The sequence below is a fragment of the Rattus norvegicus genome, chromosome 1 (genome assembly GCF_036323735.1).
Source record: "Rattus norvegicus strain BN/NHsdMcwi chromosome 1, GRCr8, whole genome shotgun sequence".
Lineage (NCBI taxonomy): Eukaryota > Metazoa > Chordata > Mammalia > Rodentia > Muridae > Rattus > Rattus norvegicus.
The window spans coordinates 76,041,511-76,064,503 of NC_086019.1; the positions used below are offsets into that span (position 1 = coordinate 76,041,511).

The following is a 22,993-nucleotide window of genomic DNA, read 5'->3' on the forward strand; positions in this document are numbered from 1 at the left end:
GACTAAAGAAGGGTTTTATTACACCTGGCAGGAAAGCTGGCAAATACAAAACAGAAATACATAGACTTGACTTCATGGAAATTGAAGATTTTTATTATTGGGGAAACTTCCATATAAATTAAGACTTCAGTGGTCAACTCAGGTAAGGTTGACAGCAGATAAACTAGTATGGAAGTCAACCACTTTCCATAACACAAGGAGTGAGATGGGGAGGCTGGAGGGATGGTTCAGTGGTTAAGAGTGCTCACTGCTCTTACAGAGGACTCTAGTTCAATTCCCAGCATTCATTTTGAGTGTCTGCAGGAATTTGCTGCAGCCTTCATGCCTCCGAGGGTGCTGTACACATATGTTCACATGCACACACAGAAAAGCACACAAGTTTAAGAAAAGAAAGGGATAACTGTCTCTACAAAAGGGACCCAATCCTCAGCAACAGACATATTGATTGATTGCCTGATCATATGTAAGCATTGTAATGGCACACATATTCTCACAAGTATATACAATTAATGCATATCTATTAATGATGGGAAGATGTATCAGTTGGAAAAGTGCTTGCTGTGTGAGCATAAGGACCAGAGTTCAAGCCATAGAACCCAACTTTTTTTTTTTTTAAAAGTCAGGCATGGTGATGTATGCTTGTAATCCTAGAGTCAGATGTGAGATAGAGCCAGAATTAGCAGGAAGCTTGTTCTACATCCTGAACATATGTACTGTGGTGTATGCACTCATACAGAGATACGCTAAAAAGCAGGGTAGATTTCAAGTGTTCTACACACACACACACACACACACACACACACACACACGATAAATAAATGAGGCAATACATAACTAGCTTAATTCAGTCATCTCATTTAACCTATATCTACTTCAAAAATCATGTTACACCTCAAATATATGTATCATATAATTTGCCAATTGAAAAATGAGTAAGGTTGGAGAGATGGCTCAGTGGTTAAAGATGCTTGATGCCCAAACCTGATGACCCATGTTTGACTCCCAGAACCTACACGGTGGAAAGAGACAACTGACTCCCTCAAGTCTTTCCCTGACCTTCACACATATGTACATGTACACACAGATATGTGCAGACAGATACATGAATTTAAGAAAACAATTTTAAAATCAACAAAAAATGTTTGTTGAAGGAAAAGTTTCCAGAGAGCTGCCTTGCCCTATCCACCATCTATGGACACCAGGAGAACATGATATCCATCACCAGAGGCTGAGAGTTCTGGCACCTTCAGCTTGGCCTTGCAGCCTGTGAGAAATCCGTTTCCACTGTTGACAAGCCACACGGCCTGTGACCCGAGATGGTGACACGTGCTCCCAGTAGTTCCCACTGGACTTCAGAGGAAGGAATGATGTCATATTGTGGATACAGATACACACTGCTGTCATGGTTTGTTCAAAATGTCAACTTGACACAACCTAGGATCATCTGGGTAGAGAGTTTCCAGTCTCCAGAGGGGTTGTCTAGATCTGGTTGGCCAGTGGGGTGTTGTTTGTGAGGAGTCTCTTGCTTATGTTAACGTGAGAGGACTTAAGCCAGGTTAGTATCATTCTCTGGTTTGGGGTCCTAGACCATATAAAAGTAGAGAAAGCTAGCTGAACACCAGCATGCGTGCCTTCAGGCCTCTCTGTTCTTGCCTGTGGATGTGATATGAGGAGCTACTTCAGAGTCCTGATGCCTTTGCCTCCTCACGGGATGAATTGTAACCTGGAATTGGGAGTCAAGTCTATGTTGCTTTTGTCAGAGTGTCTTTTCAGGAACAGAAGTGACACTAAGGCAACCACTATGGCCCCGCAACCCTCAGCACCTCTACTGTTACTGCTGCCCATAGCCACAACCTACATGGCCACTCAGCTTCCTTTCCCTTCCCACCTTCTAGAAGATTCCCCTTTCCCTTCTCATTCACAGCTGTCAGTTATTTCTCTTGAGATCCATAGGAAAAAAATGAAATCATACAGAAAACAAAATGATCAGTGTTTTCCCTAGACTCCACAACAATCTTTTTTACAACAGGAACATTTTATTAAAATTGGAGGCGGGGTATATGCCGAGCTGGGCTGTTTTCTGAACTGCATGCATTTATTTATTTATTTTTCAGAGCCTGGAAAATTCCATGCTCAGAAGCTCTTTCCTCACCCCCTCCCATCTCTCCTGAGCTGAGGTTTCCATGACAACAGCCTGAGCTTGCATCCATTACCCACATCAGGTAAAGGAAGAGGACAGAGAGTTCCTAATGCTGAGATGTTTTGATGCAGATATGGGGAGGGTTTCATGGTAGGCTCAAGTCTACTGCCCCCCTCAACCTGAGTTTGTCTAAGGCTCCCTGTTTTGAACTCAGTCTCATCTAGAATAGGTCCTGCATCCTGTTGTCAGTTTCTTGTCAGGGGAAATCAACACACACACCCAGGGACAGTTATGAGGGGAGGGTATGATGTTCCTCAGGCTGAGCTAGGAGAAGAAATTAGGTAACACAGTACTGTGGACATACAGTGAGTACAGGATAGCCTCTAATCCAGTGATTCTCAATCTTCCTCATGCGGACACTTTAATACAGTTCCTCATGTTGTGGTGACCCCCCACCCATAAAATTATTTTCTCTGTTACTTCATAACTGTAATTTTGCTACTGTTGTGAATTTAATATAAATATCTGGTATGCAGATATCTGAAATGGGACCCCTGTGGTGTCATGACCCACATGTTGAGAGTCACTGCTCTAAGAGTTTCTAATGAAAAGCCCTTTTGGAACCCAAGAATCAGAATATTCTGTCTGTCTGTCTATCTATCTATCCATCCACCCCCTCCTCTTTGACTCTCTGTCTCACTGACTGTCTGTCTGTCTCTATCTATGCCTCTCTGTCTCTGTCTGTCTGTCTGTCTCTGTGTTTCTGTCTCAGTCTCTCAGTCTCTCAGTCTCTCTCTCTCTCTCTCTCTCTCTCTCTCCCTCTCTCTCTCTCTCTCTGGCCTGGAACTTTCTATGTTGACCTGGCTGGCCTTGAACTCACAGAAATCCATCTGCCTCTGCCTTTCAAATGCTAGAATGAAAGGTGTGTTCTACGGTGTTCAGCCAAAGACTCTGCATTTCTGACAGAATGATGTTTTTGTTCTTTATTTACTTCTGAGAGTTTCACACTTAGGTAATGTGTTGTGGTTCCATTCACCCTCATTATCCCCTCTTAGCCCCCATCTTCCTTGCCAGCCAGTTTTTGGGTCGTGAGATGGTCACAGCCACTATGTTTTCATCATGGCGACAGCCATACTTTGTTCACACAATAGCTTTTCATGGCACTCCTTATTCTCTGGCTTTTAGAATCTTTCCAGCTTCTCCTCTACAATATCACTTAGGTTTTGAAGGGGGGAAATAGATGCCTCATTTAGGACCGAGCTCCCAATAGTCCCTCATTCTCAGAGTTGCGACCAGTTCTGAATCTCTGCCTTGTTACTTCCTGCACAGAGAAGCATCCTGTCCAGACTGTGAATTTTAAAGAACTAATGGTTATTGGTATGCTTCCCCCTCCCTACACACACACACACACACACACACACACACACACACACACACTCCTCACTCCACTCCAATACTCATTTACATATGCATATGCTCATGAATATAAATGATTCCTACTCCTAAGGAACAACAGGTCCCGGAGGTAATTACAGCTGACTTCTTTGCTTAAATGATGCTAACAATTCTTTGTTTTTTGATTTTTGGTTTTTTGAGGGGGTACTTTTTGCTATACCAGTATGGAGAATGAGGGGTGGGCTGTTTTCTGGGTAGAGAGGAGGTGTCTTTGGGGCCTTCCTTTGGGATTTAACCATACAATATCTTGAGTCTTGCACACACTGCCTGTAGGAAATGCAAACGATTGCTTCGAATATATGTACATAGATATACAAGACAGACAGAAAATACGAAGAAATAAAGCTGTAATTCTTCTCATCTCCCTAGCTATGGTTTCAGCTTGGGATGTCATCTGAGATTGTGAGGCATTGCCCCGAGTCTGACAGGGATTGTGTGTAGGAATCTGAAATGTGTGAGCAAGCAAACAATAGCATTCACTTTGGGATGAGAACACCAGAGAATGAGGCAGCCAGTATTTCACCCCTACCCACTCACCCCTAGCCCCCAAAGCGAAAACAAATTGAAAAGCTAAGGAAGACAGACTTGGAAGGATATAGCTAGTAGTCCTGACTGCTTTTATGGTTTGGAAATACTTGTCTTCCCAACAGAGGCCAATTGAGATACTTCCAAGAAACCCAACCGCTTCCTGCAGGGGGAGAGATGTATGTATTGCTTGGTTTATTGCCGAGCGCCAAGCTAAATGAACCACGGTGAGTCCATGAACTAAGTACGATCTGTTGATGGGGGCCAGGAAACAAAGTTCAAAGACTCCTTTTTAAAGAGCACAAGTTTCCAATTAGAAACTTGCTCATTCCTGATCAGCCCAGTCACAATTCAGACCTGGCCCAACCCCTTCCTTAAATGGAATCGGGGGTCTTAATGAAGACTAGGGTTTCTGAGAGGAGGAACCGTGAGTGCTTTTTTTGTTTAAGCTCTCTTTTGAGTCTAGCAGCGGATAATACTGGAGGAGAATATGTGTGTGTCCATGAGGAGGGAAATGCCTTATTCAAAGCAATCCACAAATTAACGAACATAAAGGGTATTCACTGTGATTACATAAAACTGAAAAGGTTGGGACCCTGAAACGTTTGAATGAATAGCCTCCTGGGTGAAATTGTCATATTGGGTAGTCTAAAGAATTCCATCCCTTTCCCAAAGAACATAAGTGGATCCAAAAGCTAAAAACATCATGGTGAGTTCTTCCTAACTACATTCTTGTAGATAGCCTTATACCTCTGAGTATATGGGCAACACAAACTGGAATCAGTGGGCTAAAAAATAATGACAAGAATTTGATGCCAGCCTGGTCTACAAAGTGAGTTTTAGGACAACCACAGGGAAACCCTGTCTTGAAAGACAACAGTAATAAAGACATTGGGATGTAGGAATAGATCTGGGAGGAGTTAGAGGGGAGAGAGAAAAGTGAATATAATCAAAATACTTAGTAGGTATGCAAGAAATTCTCAAAAAAACCCAATTAAAATATTAAAATGTTAAACTAAAATTAAGTCCTCCAGGAATCTGAAAGGGAATTGGTGAAAGAGAAAATGTATGACGTTTGAGAAATAGGAGCAGATTTTCTAACCTACTTGTCCTTTTATAAACTTTTTATTTATAAATTGTGTGTATGTGTTCATTCACCCATGTGTAGACCACATGTGAAGGTCAGAGGAAAACTTTTACGGAGTTGGTTCTCTCATTCCACATTCACTTGGTTCTGGAGCTTGAGATCAGGTTGTCAAGCTTACACTGTAGTGGGTTAAGCCTGAGCCATCTCTCCAGTCCATACAATCTACATTCAGTTCAACAAGTGAAAGCTAAAGGTAGAAGCAAACCGAGTATGTATGGGTGAATGGTGAGGTGGTTACTTTGCATATCAACTTGACACAATGTAGAACAGCGCAGTGAAAGAGTCTCAGTGCGAGACTCTCTAGATCAGGCTGGTCTGTGGATATGCTGGTGAGTGAGGGATTTTCTCATTTGAATTGAGGTGGAAGACTCACTCTGAATTCGGGCAGCCCCATTTTGTGAGCCAGGTCCTGGGAAGAATGGAAAGGAGACATAGGACTAAGTACTAGAATTATGCATTGTTTCAATGCTTCCTGCCCTTGACTGTGGGTGTGATGTGACTAGCTGCTTTCATTTCCTACCTCGACTTCCCCAAAGTGAGGAAGTCTAATCTGGAATTGTGAGCTTCACAAACCCTTCCTCTTCTACTTGCTTTAGTCAGAGTGTTTTAGCATAGCCACAGAAAGGGAAACCAGGATGACGGAAACAAATGAAATGTGGTCAATTCACACATTGGAACAAAAGGGAGCTCTGACACAGTGCAGGGCAGGTGAGCCCTGGAGACATTGCTGCAAAGAGAAAGCAGCCAGTCCAGTCCAGCACACAAAAAGACACATTCTGCATGCTTTCACTTATAGGCAGGACTTGGCCTTGTTAAACCGGTAGCCACAGAAAGTACAATAGTAGTCGGATGGGGAAGGGAGGGAGGTGAGAATAAAGAGGAAAGGAAAGTGTTCTGTGAGTTGTCTTGGTTTCTTTTCCTGTCACTATGCTAAACTATTCTGATAAAAGCACCTTAAGAAAGGATTTATTCCATCTCACAGTTGGAAGCACAATCCACCATGATGAGCAAGCCAAGATGGTAAGAACTTGAGGCAGTTGTTCACAGCTCATCCACAGTCCAGGACAGAGAGCAGTGAACACATGCATGCTCCCTTGTGTGTGGACTGCTCAAGCTCTTCTTTGCTGGAATACAGTTCCCTGCCTAGGGAATGTGTCGCTCATAGTGGCTGGATCTTCCCACGTTAATTGACTTAATTAAGCAGCCCTCCACAAATACAAGCCAACTCGATATTGACAGTCCCTTATTGAGATGTTCTTCCCAGGCTTTTAGTTTATGTCAAGTTGACAATCAAAGCTAGCCAGCGTAGGGGCAGAATCTACTTGTCCAGACTTCCCAAGGCCAGGCTTTTACACAAAACAAAACACCCCCAGTAACAAATTATCATTGTCTTATCAGGGGAAAACACAATTGACAGAGTTGGCAAAGGTGAAGGGAAGTCAGACCCCTTTCTTTGGACCGTGCTTGGCTGAGTAGGGGATAGGCATAATCTATCTGGGAAGCATTTTAGCAATGAGCATCTAGGCTTTCACATGCTTTTGATTGACCATTCTGTTTTCCAGCACAAGGTTAACAAGTAACTCAGGAAGGCTTGCGTATCTGCAGGAAGACATTGTAAGACTGTGAACGAGGTGGAAAATCAGAAGCCGATACATAGAACGCATGCGCAAGCGGAGTGCCTGCCGCATGCTGCAGTGTGACACAGCATTTTAAAGCCAAGGGAAGGTGGCTCTTTTGAAAAGTGAACACAGAAAGGGGATCGGATGTCAGCATTGAAGAATGTCATTTGTCTCTGTAATGTATGCTATATTGATAAATGCCATGTGTTGTTTGAGCTCGCTGTGAAGCTGGCTCTGAGATTGGGGTCGGCCCCTCCCGTTTCAGACTCAGGCATGTTTGGCTCAAAATGTCTTCCAAGGCCCCTTGTCTGAGGCTGCGCTGGCCCCACCTCTGTGAAAGGGAGGAAAGAGAACAAAATAGGCAAAAATTAAAAACACTGTGCCCTTGCAGACTGCTAGAAGGTGAACCATTCCCAGCAGAAGAGTGACTATTGGTTAACCTTATGATGTAGCAGTGGCTACAATGGAAAAGATTAAAAACCAGAGGTTCAGACATGGGAAGCTCAGTGATGGAGAGAGAGAGAGAGAGAGAGAGAGAGAGAGAGAGAGAGAGAGAGAGAGAGAGAGAGAGAGAGAGAGAGAGAGAGAGAGAGAGAGAACAACCAGGAAATGACAGCCTCTGCTTCCCCAGTCAGTTTCTGATGGATGCTTGCGAATACCTGACTTAATGATGTCATCTCTATCCCTGTTCCCTTCCAGGAATTCCAGCTCACTGCCTCAGTGGAGCTTCCCAGTCGATCTCTGCTGGCTCTTCTTAGGGCCTAGCTTGATGGTGCTTTGTTTTGCTCTCTGTCTCTCATTAACTCAATACTTATTCTTTAATTTGGGCTTTATATATATTTATATAAAATAAGTTCACTCAGACAAAAAATAGAAAGTATTTTGTAGACTTCACCTAATCCACTACTGAAATTTTTTATCTGTAAACTCATTTAATTAAGTCTATTATTATTATTATTATTATTATTATTATTATTATTATTATTACTGTTGTTAGTTTTTGGGGGAGGAGGGAGCAGTTCAGGGTCTCATTACTCTAAGCTGCCCTGGAAGATTGCTCTGTATCAAGGATGAGCTTGGACTCCCTTGTCTCTCCCTATCAGGGACTGGGATTATAAACACCCAGCTTGGTTAACCCTTTAAAAAGAAACTGAAAGAGAGCTGGGGATATAAGTAGGTTGATAAGAGTCCTTGCCCAGCATTCACAAAGACCCAGTTAAATACCCAGTATCATCAGGTGTGGTGGGGGCACACGTGTAATCATGTAATAATAATCAGAAAGTGTGGACAGGAAGCTCAAAAGTTCAAAATTATCATAGATGCTGTATTAAATTTTAGGCCAGACTGGGGTACAGGAGACCTTATCCAAAAATAAAAGACAGTAAGCAAACAAATATCCAACAAGCCCCCAAAATTATAGCACCAAAAATCATTCACTTACACACATTCTAGACTAGTGCAATCCAATAGGAAGAACACTTCAACAACAAAAATCATGCCGTTAGTCCTTGCAATTAAAAACAACAGGGGTCGAAGAAATGGTTCAGTGGGTAAAGGTACTTGCTGTCAAACCTTTTGACATGGGTTCAATCCCCAGGGCCCACCAGGTAGGAGAGAACCAGCTCCTGTAACTTTGTCCTCTGACCTCCACCCAGGCATTATGGCAGACAAAAATCCTTCTGCATACACAAAATCAGTTAACTGTGTTTATTTAAAAAAATTTTAATACAAAAAGACAGAGAATTAAAAAACAGAAACCGTACACAGACTTGATCAATATGAAAATTATGAGAACCATTTCAAGACTCAACCTTTAGTGTGTGTGCTGTGGTGGAGACACTTCTGTTCAGAACAGCCAGCATTCAAGTGGCCGGTAGCCTTGAGTGGCCAGTGGCTACCATGAAGGCCAGCCTCAGGGAAAACATGCAGAGTTGTTTTCAAGCGAATATACATTCACCTTTAGAACCTGGAAAATTCCAGACTCTGCAGCTCTTTCTCCATGGAAACGCTGGCTGCAGTTTCCACGGCAACAAGTCCCTGCAATGACTGAAGATGAGGGCTCTTGAGCAACTCAGGGCCAAGTGTCCTGGCTGGGGGATGGGCTCGGCAGTCTCTCTTGTGAATACACATGCACAGTAATAATATTTGGGAAAGAAAAAAGAAAGACTGTTGGATAGGATCATTGCAAAATAAAACAAATATTGGCTTTTAGGAAAGTATTTTTTCTTACATTATTTACAACATTAGTGTGTGCTTGTGAGTGTGTTCTATGATGTGTGTGTGTGTGTGTGTGTGTGTGTGTGTGTGTGTGTGTGTTGGGGGGGGGTCAGAAGACAATCTGTGGAGGTCAGTTCTTGCCTTTCACCATGAGGAATCTGGGGATTGAACTCAGATCATCAGGCTTGGAGTCAAGCTTTTTACCCACTGAATCCTCAGCTCTGTTTTGAGACCCTGTTTAGCTATCAGAAACCACGAATCTCCCCCCTGAACTTCACTGTCACAAGCACATTTATTTCCCATTAATACATGAACACAAATGAGGAAAATTGACTGGGCCCCTCCCATTTCCAAGACTCCATATAAGGCAGTGGTTCTCAACCTTCCTAATGCTGCAGCCCTTTAATACAGTTAGTTCCTCATGTTGTGACCATCCCCAACCATAAAATTATTTCTGTTGCTACTTCATAACTGTAATTTTGCTACTGCTATAAATTGTAAGTATCTGTTCTGGAGGTCTTAGGCAACCCTTGTGAAAGGGTTGTTCAACCCCCTGTTTGAGAACCACTGATGTAAAGGAACCGGAATTACAGAAACAATTGCAAACAGGCAGAACCCCAGCTCTGAGAGCATGGGACAGATGCAAAGTTCATTCAAGAAGGAATCTCATCTCATTCATTATTTGTTGCACAGAGGGTTCATTGAATGCCTGCCACATACCAGGCATTATGTTAGAAAGAGGGGGATTGTCTAAAAGTAGCAATAGAAGACTTTGTCCCTTTAGACCTTATCTTGTAACAAGAGAGGTAGGTTGTAAAAGAACACAGAAAGTGGTGTAGGGGTGACGAGTCTTAGTTCATGTAAACCAACGAACCAACTAGAGTTTAGTGGGTAAAGTTGCAGATTGCCAAGCCTAGCTACCTGAGTTCTATCCTCAAGCCCCATTCATATAAGTTGTCTTCAGACCTTCACACATATACATCATGACACGTGACCACACCCCACAGCTAAATACATGTAAAAAATAAGGAAGGGTAAGATAAGAGTGAAGTGAAAGAGGGTTGATTCGGATAGTCAGAGATCTTTCTAGGGTGACAACAGAGGTTTGAATGATGGGAACGGGCATGGCACAGAAGTACATGTTGTTTGACACTATTCCTGGATAAACATAAGCAAATGTCTGCTCACCTCAGAGAAGAATCCATCAGCAGGCCAAATCAGGATACCACCTGTGATGGCTAATCTTGGTTTTGAACTTAACTGCATCTGAAATCCACTAAAATGCAGACTGCTAAGCATTCCTGTGAAGGACTTTCTTGGTTGGATTATTTGAAATGGGAACTCATCCTAATTCTGCATGGCTCCTTCTGGTGTCCATCCAAATATAAAGGACATGAAAGAAGGAAATGTTGCTTTTTTGCCTTCTTGCCCTCATTCTCCATAGAGTTGTGGCATTCCTTCACCAACAACTCTTGAGATCTCACTCTAGACTGAAGACTAGCAACTCTTCAGAAATCCTCTAGGCCAGCAATTCTCAACCTGGGGATCACAACTCTTTTGGGAGTTGAGCAACCCTTCCATGTGGGTCCCCTAAGACCATCTGAAAACACAGATGCTTATATTACGATTCATAACAATCACAAAATTACACTTATGAAACAGCAATGAAAATAATTCTATGGGTGAGAGTTACCACAACATGTGGAGCTGTATTAAAGGGGTCACAGCATTGAGAAAGCTCAGCATGATTTGCATTTCAGAGAGCTGCACGATGTATGGACAGCTGAACAAGTTGATGAATCTCCTCTCCTCAACAACTCTTACTGTTTATAAAATCTTGGGGGAGTTGAAGGTGGTGGAGCTGCAGCATCCTGCAAGTTTAGGAACTTCCTGAGACTTGTGAGTTGTTTACTTAAGGAGCTTGAGAACTTCCTGGGTGTTAATGAGCTTCCCTATGGGATGGAATGTTTCAATTTGGAGGAAAGTGCTATGCCAAAGTGCTCTTGTCCTGAAGTTGGAGCCTGCTTAGACTGTTCAAGGGGAGAGAGAAAGTGTTGCTGTAGTCAGGGTGAAGGAAACTACAGAGAGAAAAATGGCCTCTCTCTAGTAAGGTGCTCTGGTTGAAATGTGTGTCTCCTAATGGTTAATTTTCATTATCAACTTGACTAGATTTGGAACCTCCTAAAAGACCTACCTCTGGATATGTCCTTGTGGGTATTTATAAAGAGGTTTAGTTGAGGTGGGAAGACCTACTCTGAATGTGAGAATGCCCATCCTATTTGGGTTTAGGTTCTAGACTGAATCAAATGAGAAAAAAAGACATGAGTTCATATCCCCAGAACCCAGTTAAAAAGCAGAGAGTGAAGATTTATGCTTGTAATCCAAGAGCTGAAGAGGTGGGGACAAAAGTATGGCTGGGTCTTGCTGGCTAGCCAGCCTAGCCTACCTGACCAGTTCCAGATCAGTGAGAGAGACTGTCTCAAAAGAGAAGCTGTTTTATGACTCCCACTATGGCACATAAATGCCCTCAATGTTAAATGAGCCAAGGAAGGTGTAGGAACCCTAATGCCTAAAAATAATTCATATACCAAAAAGAACCACAGTTCAAGAATATTTTCAGCATTGAATATAGTTCTTCAAAATAAGAGAATAAATGAAAACACCATTGGACAAAACAGATAAGAGTAAGAATTATTAGAGTCGAAAAGATAAAGGCATAGGAAATGAAATCAACTGCAGAAGACATTTTCTTTTAGACGATAAGAAACAAGATCCATCCAAATAGGAAATTAAAAGCATGAGAAACATGGAAACCAGGAAGAAAAAAAAAGTCAAAGCCCAGTCACTGAGGCTTACGGAAGGAAGCCAGCCCTGCTTCGTTTGGATGGACGTGCTGATTTTGATAGGGACTTTGAACTCTGGTTGGGACCTGCTGAGATTAGCAGTACTACATTTGGAACTCTTGACAAAGACTAGCTCTTCCTGGGTTTGTTTTTCCCACAAGTGTGACTTTCAATAATATTTACAAAGGACACACCACCAGGGTGATGAGCCATGATAAGGAATAGCCTTCTTTGAGAACCACACTTATCTTTATTACATTTTATTTATTTACTTTTGTGCATACTTCTCTCTGCATGCCTTGTCACCTCTTGCACGTCAAATTCTGAAGACAACTTGTGGGAACCAGTTCTCTTCTTAAACAATGAGGGTCCTAGGGACCCAACTTCAGTATGGTCAGCATTTTTAACTGCTGAGTCACTCAATATCCCCAGCCTAATCTTTCTAAACACCACTCTTTATATCACTGGGTGTTTTGTTTTGTTTTGTTTTGTTTTTTGGCAAATGGTTCTTAATACTATCAGTTCTCAAATTGGGTAAATATCTTGAGAGCCCTCCAACAACAGAAAGGCCTTGTAGAACACAGACGTCTGCATATACCCAGAGGATGCATTATTTAAATAAAAGTTCACTGGGCCAGACAAAAGAGACTATTCTTGAAACACACACACACACACACACACACACACACACACACACACACACTGAGACAGAGACAGAGACACACACACACACACACAGAGAGAGAGAGAGAGAGAGAGAGAGAGAGAGAGAGAGAAGCTTCATAGAGACGTTTTATTTTCTGAAGTAGAATATCCTAGGAGTGTGTTTGACTCAAGTGAGTATTTATAAATAATTCTTAAGATACTTGGGAAAATATTTATAAAACAAAGTGACAAATCAAGCAATCCAAGCTAGGCTTGAAGACTGCTCCAGTGTTTTTCATCTACACAGACTTTAGCAGGTTGGGAACTGGAGAGATGGCTCAGTGGTTCAGTGCCCCATCTGATCTTTCCAAAGACCCAGGTTCAGTTCCCATTTGGTGGCTCAGAACCATCTATAACTCCTGGCCTCCAAGGGCGTCAGGGACTCATGTATTATGCATGCAGGCAAAGCACTCATACCCATAAAATAAATCAATCTTTTACCAAGTAAAAAAAAATTAATAGGTACTTGTCAGGTGACTGGCTTAGTTTTTTCATAACCAGAAAAGTGAAGGACCATTTTATAAAAGCTCTTCTGGCTCAGTGGATTTAGGGTGCTTGCCTTCAAGTCTGGCGATCTGAGTTTGATCCCTAGGGCCCAGATTTCAAAATAAAAAAAGAAGGTCACTACCTATTGTCCTCTGCCGTCCACATGTATACCATAGCACATGTGTGCTGCACACACACATTACACAATAAAAAAAATTTTAAATTATTAAAAGCAAGATAATTTATTTGAGACATCATTCAAAAAAATTAGGTAAATCTGGGGTGACTGTATCCCACGGAATTGTGGTTGGGCGGTGTGTGACCCACACATCTTCCATTTTTCCATTTGAGGGTGAAGAGTCTCAACTGTCCCTGAGCACAGTGACAGGTGTTCAGACAGTCCCAGCTGACATTCTCATTCCTTTCCTGCTGCACAGCAAAAGCTGCCTCGGCCCGTCCGAGGGTGCTGACAAACTCTACATCTTGAAATACTTTCATAGGTGGAGTACTTCAATTTTTAAAGGTTGTGGTAAGATACTCGAAACCTAAAACTTAGCAACTCGAGATCCCACCCGTAGCCGAGGAGCTATTGGCAATGACAGTTGCTGAGGGAGGGAAATTCAGTTTTCTTCAGAGATACAGGACATGAGAACCAGCTTGCCCGGAGGCTCTCCTGTCTGGAATTACAGGTAGGCCACCATGCCCATCCAGTTTTCATGTGGGGGTTGGGGATCCTTACCCTGGTCCTCACACTTGCATAACCAGATCTTTATCTATGGAGTCATCTCTCCAGCCTTTACAGTTGGAGCCCAAGCTGGCCTCAAGCTCACAAGCCTCCTGCTTCTACCTCCTCAGTGTGTCCTGCCCGTTTGCACCACCATAACCAGCTGGGCCTCTTAGTGATTCTTGTGAACGTTCATAAGGCTCAAATGAAAGTCCATTTGCTAGATGAGGGTTAGCTCATGGCATGGCAATCTGCAGGAATCTAATGTTTACTCTTCGGATGGATTTCTGCTAGTCGCTGAAGAATGAGCTCCTTTGTCACTCTCCTGATTTCTACCCTCTTCCATAACTGGGTAGATGTGACAGTCAGTTGGTGGGTTTTATGTTGTTGTCATTGTGTTTTTGTTTGTGTTTCTTTTTTTCTTTTTTATCTTCTTCCTCCTCCTCCTCTTCTTCTTCTTCCTCCTCCTCCTCCTCTTCCTCCTCCTCTTCTTCTTTTTCCTCCTCCTCCTCCTCTTCTTCTTCCTCCTCCTTCTCCTCTTCCTCTTCTTCCTCCTCCTCCTCTTCTTCTTCCTCCTCCTCCTCCTCTTCTTCCTCCTCCTCCTCCTCTTCTTCCTCCTCCTCCTCTTCTTCTTCTTCCTCCTCCTCCTCCTCTTCTTCCTCCTCCTCTTCCTCCTCCTCTTCTTCTTCTTCCTCCTCCTCTTCTTCTTCTTCCTCCTCCTCCTCTTCTTCTTCTTCCTCCTCCTCCTCTTCTTCTTCCTCCTCCTCCTCCTCTTCTTCTTCTTCCTTCTCCTCTTCCTCTTCTTCCTCCTCCTCCTCCTCCTCTTCTTCTTCCTCTTCCTCTTCTTCTTCCTCCTCCTCCTCTTCTTTTTCTTCCTCCTCCTCCTCTTCTTCCACCTCCTCCTCCTCTTCTTCCACCTCCTCCTCCTCTTCCTTCCCCTCTTCCTTCCCCTCCTCCTTCCCCTCCTCCTTCCCCCTCTCTCACCTTCTTCTTTTTTGCCTACACATGTTTACCTATACAATCTGGAAAAATCTCAATCTGAGATGTTTTCTGCCACTGCTTCCTCCTGTGCCCAGGCCAGTGACAGATGCCATGAAGATGGATAAGCTGTCTCTGTGCAGCAGGTATCTATTACTGACCAAAGCAAGGACCAAGTGAGGGATCAGGAGATGACCAGTGAGGGGTTGTCACTACACCCTCCCCATGTTTCCCGGAGTTCCCTTTGATATCATGCAAGGATTTCAAGTCCTCCAACAACAACTCACTGATAGAAAAAAAAACTCTCTACCCCCATGAAAAAAGTGTGATTTGGATAAGTTCATTCTCCTGAGGGCAGAGGTAGGAATTGGGTGAGGAGAATGGATGGTTGAATTGGGGAGAGGGGTGGATAAACAACTAGGATAGGAGATATTTACTGTCAGCCAGATGCTACATGTGGTTAGACACCATCAGCTTCGTTTGAATCAGGCACAAGTTTTGGAGTCCCCATCCATCCCCCTAACTTTAGTGAGCTTTCAAGGTGTGTTCAACTTGTCTCCCCTTAGACCTGATGGGCTCACACTCGCTATCTGAGTTGACATGTTTTCCTGCTAATTCTCATCAGAAAAGAAAGGACTAAGTGTGAAGTCCTTGGGTCTCTAATGTCACTGGGTAGTCTCTCTCCATGTGGTCCCTTGGCCATTTCATCCTTGTCTCTCTCCCACTCAATCCTGCATCCGATGCTCTCATCTTTCCCCATCCCCAACCTCTTTCTAGCCTATGTGCATACTGAAACATCAAGGGCTGGAAGGAAGCTGGGATGGGGATCGATCGCTCAGCAGGCTTGAGGTTTCCCTTGCAAAGAGGAAGAGCTTTGAAAAGGAAGAGTTCAGTAGAGATTTCCTCTGAATCTAAACATCTTCTCCTTTTAAGACTGGGGGAGCTAAGGACACTTCCAAGGCTCAGGAATCTCGTGCAACTTACAAGACTCAGAAAGCACAGGAAGTTAGGAACACCACAAGGCCCGTGTTTATGTAAAACAGGAAATGATTGCTGAGAGAGAGGAGATTCTTCAGTGTCACTGCCTGAAAATCATGCAGGGAGCTCACAGGATACAGGTTTCATGAGTAATAAGTAGCCTGTGTTGGGTAAGCTTTTCAGTGATGCAGCTGCCCTGGTCATTCTTGCTCCTGTAAGTTATCCCCCAAAATTCACTGGTTCACCAAGATAGACTCTGGTGAAATCATCTTTTTGTTGTTGTTCTTCAATGCCCTTTAAGGCATGAGTAGATGTTCCTATGTGTTTCTTTGATGGGAAGAATCACTTGGCCAAGGTAATGAATCCACTCTTTATTGAGACAGATGTGGTGTTGTACAATACTTTTTCAATAGTCCTAAGGTGCCACTGTACACTGTGGTGGTAATAATCAGCAACACGTTATGGTAATACTTGAAAAATGGTGAACACCTTTAATCCCAACACTCAGAAACAGAGGCTGGTAGCTCTCTGAGATCAAAGCCAGTACAGTCTACAAAGCAAGTTCCAGAACAGCCAGTGCTACACAGAGAACAAAAAAACCCTGTCTCAAACAAAACAAAATGATGGATACATAATGGCTAGGTAAGCCAATTTGTCTGAGAAGATCCTGATGCAAAGAATATGCATGATTTGAACAGCATGTTGCATGCTGCAATTGTATATAGTTTTCTGGCTGTGATAGATTAAAAATAGTTAAATTTTAGGCTATGCGTGTTTCAAAAAAACGAGTGTTCTATGTTTTCTCTTTAAAGGAATTTAGGGTAGCAGCTATATTGGACTCTGGCGTTTCCCTGGAAGCTCGGTCTGTGCAGGTTTCTGAACTGTTCCACTCTGCAGCCTGCGATGGCTTTTTGTCAAAAGCCACATAGTGAATATTTTAGTTTTTGTGGGCTGTGTGGTTGGAACTCAGTTATTGTACTCTGTCGCTGTAGCATGAAAGCAGTGAGGGAGTCTATTAGGAGTGGTGGGAGTTGTAGTCCAATAAAGTTTTACTTGTGGACCCGTTTCTACCTCTACCCAGTGTTCCCACCATTGGAAATCTTATCAGTGTTCCCACCATTGGAAAAATTGGTCCACAAACAGATGCTCCAGTCTGACCCTCGATCATTCCTTAACGGGCCTCCTCCATCGAACTATTCCTAGTTTGTAGCTCCCCTTCCCCTTTCCCATTCACTGCTTGTGTGTAGGTTCATGATTTTGTTGCTTGTATGTTGGCACACACACATGGGTGCACGTGTACATTCAGATGCCTGGGGTTGGTGTCAGCAATCGTCCTCCGTTGCTCTGTTAACTTTCTCATCCAGGCAGGGTCTGGTAAGCAAACCCAGAGCTCACCAACACGGCAGCTTAGTCAGCTTGCTTCGTGGATCTCTTGCTGGCAATTCCAAGGCTGGAATTCCATTTATCTGAACTTTGATCCTCAAGTTTGCATGACAAGCATTTTAACCACCCAGTCACCCTCCTGGTGCTATAGTTAGCAGTGCTCAGAGGCTGCACATTTATCAGGGAACACCCAACCATGTCATAGCCTTGCTTGGAATATTTGAACAATTTCCCAATTTTCTGTAGAAGCATCCTGTCCCTTTTTGTTACTGTTTTCTTTTTTTGTTTTGTTTTGTTTTTGTTTCTGGGTTTTGTTTTGCTTTGTTTTTGTTTCTGGGTTTTGTTTTGTTTTGTTTTTGTCATTTTGTTTTGTTTTGTTTTGTTTTTTGAGACACGATGTGTAGCTGAAGATGACTCTGAACTTCTGATCCTCCTGCCTCCCAAGTTCAGGCATTATAGGCATGTATCACCACACCTAGTTTATGCGGTGCCGGGATCACACCCAGGACTTTGTGCATTCAGCGCGAGCCTTCCAACTGATCTACATCCCCAACCTCAAATACCAGTGCTTTAGGAGGCTCTGTGAGCAGTTAACACTCCAAGCTTTTACATGTTAGGAGTGTTAGGAGAGACAGTCTGGTCTGAGGTTTGAAGGCTATAGATTCTGCCAGGCAGCCACGTTTGCATAATGGTGTTTACTGTTACACAAGGCAGCTATTGGGGGAGAGCACACAGCTCCTCTGAATGCACACATTTAGAGATTTATAAAGTTGGGTACAGAGGCACAAGAGTGAAAATGTACTTGCTTGTTTGACTTGTTATTTAAATGTTTATATAATGTAGTTCAATCCACACGTCTGCAAGTAGGTTACTGCTCTGTGCCAACGCCGAACAGGGAGAGTGTGGCGCATGGGTTGCAAGGGCACTGGGAACAGGCGTTCAAGTCATCTCCAGATGAGGACGGTCCAACCCCCTCCAGAACACCAGAGAAAACCCAGTTATGTCCACGACCCAGGGATATGGTCCACAAACAGACGGCTAGTATGAAATATTTTTATGGTTTTAGAAGCGGACGTCTGAAGAATAGTGGCCATGTTGTGCAGTTTCTGGGAAAATAGTTTCCCTTCCTGAGCTGGATGTCAACGTATATAGAGCTTGGACACCAGCCGGGCACTCGTAGGTCATTAATCAGGGAAAATTCCATGGTGGGCAGTTGCTGTGGGGTTTTACTTGGCAACTTGATGAAGCTGACATCCTGACAGCTAGTGTTCTGAGACGCTTTGCTCTTTTTCGTCCCTCAGAAACAAGCTCCAGTAGAAGCTTCCTTTACATTCCATCTTGCTCTGGTTCTTGCTTTCAAAAACCAACACTCAGGATGCAGACATATCAACCGGGTGTCTGAGCTGGGGGTGGAGTGTGTGCAGCACACAGAGGATTCCTTTCCTGGCTCCTCCACAAGACAAGATAGCCGAGCAGTTCTATAGCCGTGGTGAATGGTCTTTTCAACTTAACAAAGAAGCCAGCAAGGCTAAAAGGGAATCATGTGAGCTGCATTCAGGGCCTCAGTTGATAGAGGGCTTATTTAGCCCGCACAAAGCCAGCACCAAAGCTTCTTCATTAACTGGGTGTGAATGACAAAAAGAAATCAAAAGGAAAAGAAGGGACGCGCCTGCTCCTAGGTACCGTGGAAGAGAAAGTATAGATCTGTGGGAGCGCATAGCCAGAGGCAGGCACATCTGGGAGAGTCCGGAGTGGTCGTGATCCTGAAGCACACGGGGAGGGAGGGCAAGGAAGAGAGGAGAACCAAGTCCAGCAACCAGAAGGCCAAAGGTGCAAAAAAGAGAAGTGGGTAATCAAAAAGCCTGGATTATAAAGGGAAGAGCATCCGTGGGAAGGGCAGCCCAGCCTCTGGGCTGGAAAGGGTCAGATAGAAGTTGTGTGTCAGCCATGAGAACCTTGTAACAGGTAGATACTGAAGGATGCAGGGAGAAGCTGGAGGCCAGGTCCGCTTTGATGTGCTAAACAGGCACCCGAGCAGCTTGTCAGGGTTTGCAATTTAACATCATGTGGTGGTGCAGGTCTTTCATCCCAGCACACCCGGCAGCAGGATAAGGATCCTGTCATCCTCAGCTCCACAAGGAGCATCAGGCTAGCTTGGGCTATACGAGGTCTTGCCTCAAACAAACAAGCCTATCTTTATAAATGCTGGAGGGGGAAAAAAGCCTTTCCTTTGTAGACTCCTATGAACAATTGTTATTACATTTATGTGTGTCTGTATGTGTGTGGGGAGCAGGGGGCAGGTAAGCTTGGCTCATGTGGAAGTCAGAGGACAGCTCTCGGAAATCAGTTCTCTCCTTCTACCATATGGGGCTCAGGAATCAAAGTCAGGGGCAAGTGCCTTTTCCCACTGGGCCACATCACCAGTACTTTCAGAGTTTTAGAGTGTGTGAAGTCCGAGATCAAAGAGCCACAAGATTCAATATTTGGTCAGGACTTCCCCCCTGCTTCATAGACGGCTCCTTCTGTGTTCTCACATGTGGCTGACGGAGCATGCAGGGAGCCCTCCAGATTCTCCTTTACAGGGGCACGCACCCATTCACCGGCCCACCACCCTCATCACCTCCCCGCTTCCTAGCTCGTGCACGTAGGGCTGAGTTCAGCTATGAATTGAGCAGGACACCTGCATTCAATCTACAGCAGGGAGTCGGGCTACGTGTGGGGGTGGGGGCAGATGGATGCCATAAAAGCTATGAGAACAAATGAAACCAACCAAAGACAGGATGTGGAGGGGGGAAGGGAAGAATCTTAAAGAAAGGCTCCTGTTTAGAGGTTAGGTGGAAGGTGAGCCGTTCCAGATTGGGAGAGAAGACACATGGAGAGGAAGGAATAACTAAGAGAGGCTACAAAGAAACAAAGAAGCGCGCGAGCACGCACACACACACACACACACACACACACACACACACACACTCACAACTGTATCCCATTACTGTTGCCCACATATACACATGTTTATGCTGACCCCTTAGGATTCAGAACTCATCCCTGAAGACATTCCCAACTGCATTCTAAGTACTTATCCTAACACTCATAGACGAGTTGGCCCTCAACCCTCTTCAGAGCAGATTCTTTTGCATCAGAGGCTACTTCAATGCTCTACCACTGCTCAAAACACAAAGGATGATCGATGGTCGGGGGAAGGGTTCTTTGAGTGTTTCAAGTGCTGGCAGATGTGTGAGGAGAAGAAAGCCCTGCAGATGGATTTAGAGTGACTGGGGTCTCAGCACTGGCCCAGGTTGGGCATGCAGACAGACAGCAGGACCAGAAGCAGGAGGAACTGGAGGGACAGAGGAGGGATGAAGGCTTGGAGCAAGCAGACAAAAAGAACACCCAGCAAAGCTCAACATGGGGAACCAATGAGAAATTTTGGGTTTCCTTAGAGCACAGATGAGGGGTGACTACCCGAGTGTGGTGGCCCCAAAACAGTCCCACAGCAAAGCCTTTACCTAGCATGGGTGTTGGCTTCCCATAGTCACAACATTGGAGCTCTGCTTCAATGAACTCCCCCAGCCTACATAGCATAGCACCTAAGTTCCTGTTCAATTAGGGCAGAGTCACATACACATGTCTAGGAGGAGTGGTTTAAGGCTCAGTCCCTTCATCTGAGGGGATGGTAGCCATCCACAGGCCTCATGGCACCCAGTTTCCTTCGAGCTGATCTGATGAAGATGGCGGCTGTTTCTCCTGGAGGATTTTATTCTACAACAAACGCACCTCAGTTAGGTGACCAGTACCTCAGTTAGGAAGGAAGAATGTGTGGGAGTACTGTGCCCACTGCCTTCTTTTGAGGATGAGGATGGGGCCCTAGGGAAGGTGGGGGGTGGGAGGGCTGAAGCAGGACAGGCCAGGAGCCTGTTATCACAAGCCTCTCTCCTCCCCTGGCTTGCCCCTTCAGTGACCCAGCCTTCTGCTTGGGAGTTGCTGCAGCTGTGGCCAGGAGCCTGCCTGGGGAGCCCTACACCTGCAAAGTCAAGGCTGGCCACTCCCAGCCCCTCAGCTCCTCTAATCTGTTGATCTCTCTTCCCAGAGCCCTTTGTCTGAACCTTGAGGGTCCCAGCAGCCCAGGGGCCCTATCTTACTCCTGCCAAGTGCACCCCACCCCTCCTTCCATCCCCACCCTGCAAACAGCATGAAGTTTGTAAAAGGAAACTGGACTTAGAAGTCTCCATTGCTTTAGGTTCAAGAAGATTCTTTTGAAAAGAAAAGAGATGGGGAGGAGGATCAGTGGTGAAAGCACTTGCCGTGGAAGTCTGAGGACCAACATTCAAACCCCCAGAGGCCATGGAAATGCTACATGAACATGGCTGGTGAACTGTAATTCCAGCCCTGGAAGGTTAAGACTGGATCCTCAGAGAAGCTGATCAGAGAGACTAGCCATGCTAGCAAGACCTGGTTTTGATTGAGAGACCCTGTCTCAATGGATAAGGTAGGAGAGTGATAAAGGGTGATTCCTGGCATCAACTTTGGACTGCTACATGCATACATGCCCTCATACATGAGCACCCCCCCCAACATACACGTATTCACACACACTATACATGCACGAAAATACAGGATAAACAATCATTATGTACAACAGACATACGCTAAAACGTTTTAAAAAGTTGAGCTTAGTAGCTCATACTTATAACTCCAGCACTAGGGAAGCTGAGGTAGGAGCCACATGTGAGCCATGAATTCCAAGCTAACCTGGGACACAGAATGAGACCCTGTTTCAAAAATGAGCTGGAAAAGTAAAAGGGGAAAATGCTTTAAAAATAAATTAAGTCCTAGACTGACAGTGGTCTTCTCACAGCAACAAAATGAAGGCAAAGAATTCACTAAAACCAGTGGGGAAATATGGGGATTGTGGGAGCTGACTGAGGAGGGGTGCACCAAGGTTGGAGCTAGGTGGCTTTACAACTCTTTACTTGATGACTCTGCTAAATGCACATTTACTCTGGATTAAAATCAACAGTTTGGGACTGGGGGATGTAGTTCACTTGGCGGACCACTGGCCTAGCATGTACAAAGCTCTGGGATTGACCTCCAGCACCGGATAAACGAGTATACTGGTCTACGTCTGTGATTCCAGTATCCTGGAGGTGGAGGCTGGAGGATCAGATGGTTAGAGTCATCCTTGGTCAGCCTTAGCTACATGACACCCTGGCTCAAAAGCAGGAAAGGAAAAGAAAAGAAAAGAAAAGAGAAGAAAAGAAAAGAAGAGTTTGGAATAAAGGTATTCACACACGAAGCCAACTGGCTTCAAATAAAAAAGGCTGAGCTAATTTTTTCTGGCCTGTTCTTTTACTGCTTCATTTGGAATCCGTTAGCGCAATCCACTGGGGTCCCCAGCATACACACAGTTGGTCCTGGGAGTTTGTTCTGGTCTCTTAATGTATCTCTAAATGTCTTACTGGTTGTGATAAGCTGGGAAGTGAAGGGAATATACATGGAGATAAACAAACACGAGATGAGATAGCAACCGTGTAGGATTCCTCTTTAACAAGGAGCTACAGACTATAAGCAGAGCAGAGATGGAAACTGCCAAACGGAATTGTTTATTGGAATTTCTTTTTTTTTTTTTTAAGCAGCATGGGAATGTGGCTCGGTTGGTAGAGTGCTTGTCTAGCTCTCCCGAAGCTCTGGGTTTGATCCTCAGTACTACATAAACCAGATGCCTTGGTACATGGCTGTCTCATCCCTGGCAAGGTGAAGGCTGGAAGATCAGGAGTTCAAGGTCATTTTCAGCTA

At 44.3% G+C, this 22,993-nt stretch overlaps 1 long non-coding RNA gene and 1 other non-coding gene across 2 annotated transcripts; one reads left to right on the top strand and one right to left on the bottom strand.

Annotated features, from left to right (window-relative positions):
* Positions 1-2,174: 2,174 nt before the first annotated feature.
* LOC134482881 (uncharacterized) lies at positions 2,175-7,476 on the top strand. The gene is made up of 3 exons (XR_010059553.1): positions 2,175-2,222; positions 4,246-4,347; positions 6,830-7,476. It is a non-coding gene; the product is annotated as an uncharacterized LOC134482881 (long non-coding RNA).
* Positions 7,477-15,563: 8,087 nt separating this feature from the next.
* Mir3099 (microRNA 3099) lies at positions 15,564-15,692 on the bottom strand. Its single transcript, NR_106681.1, has one exon. It is a non-coding gene; the product is annotated as a microRNA 3099 (primary transcript).
* Positions 15,693-22,993: the final 7,301 nt, after the last annotated feature.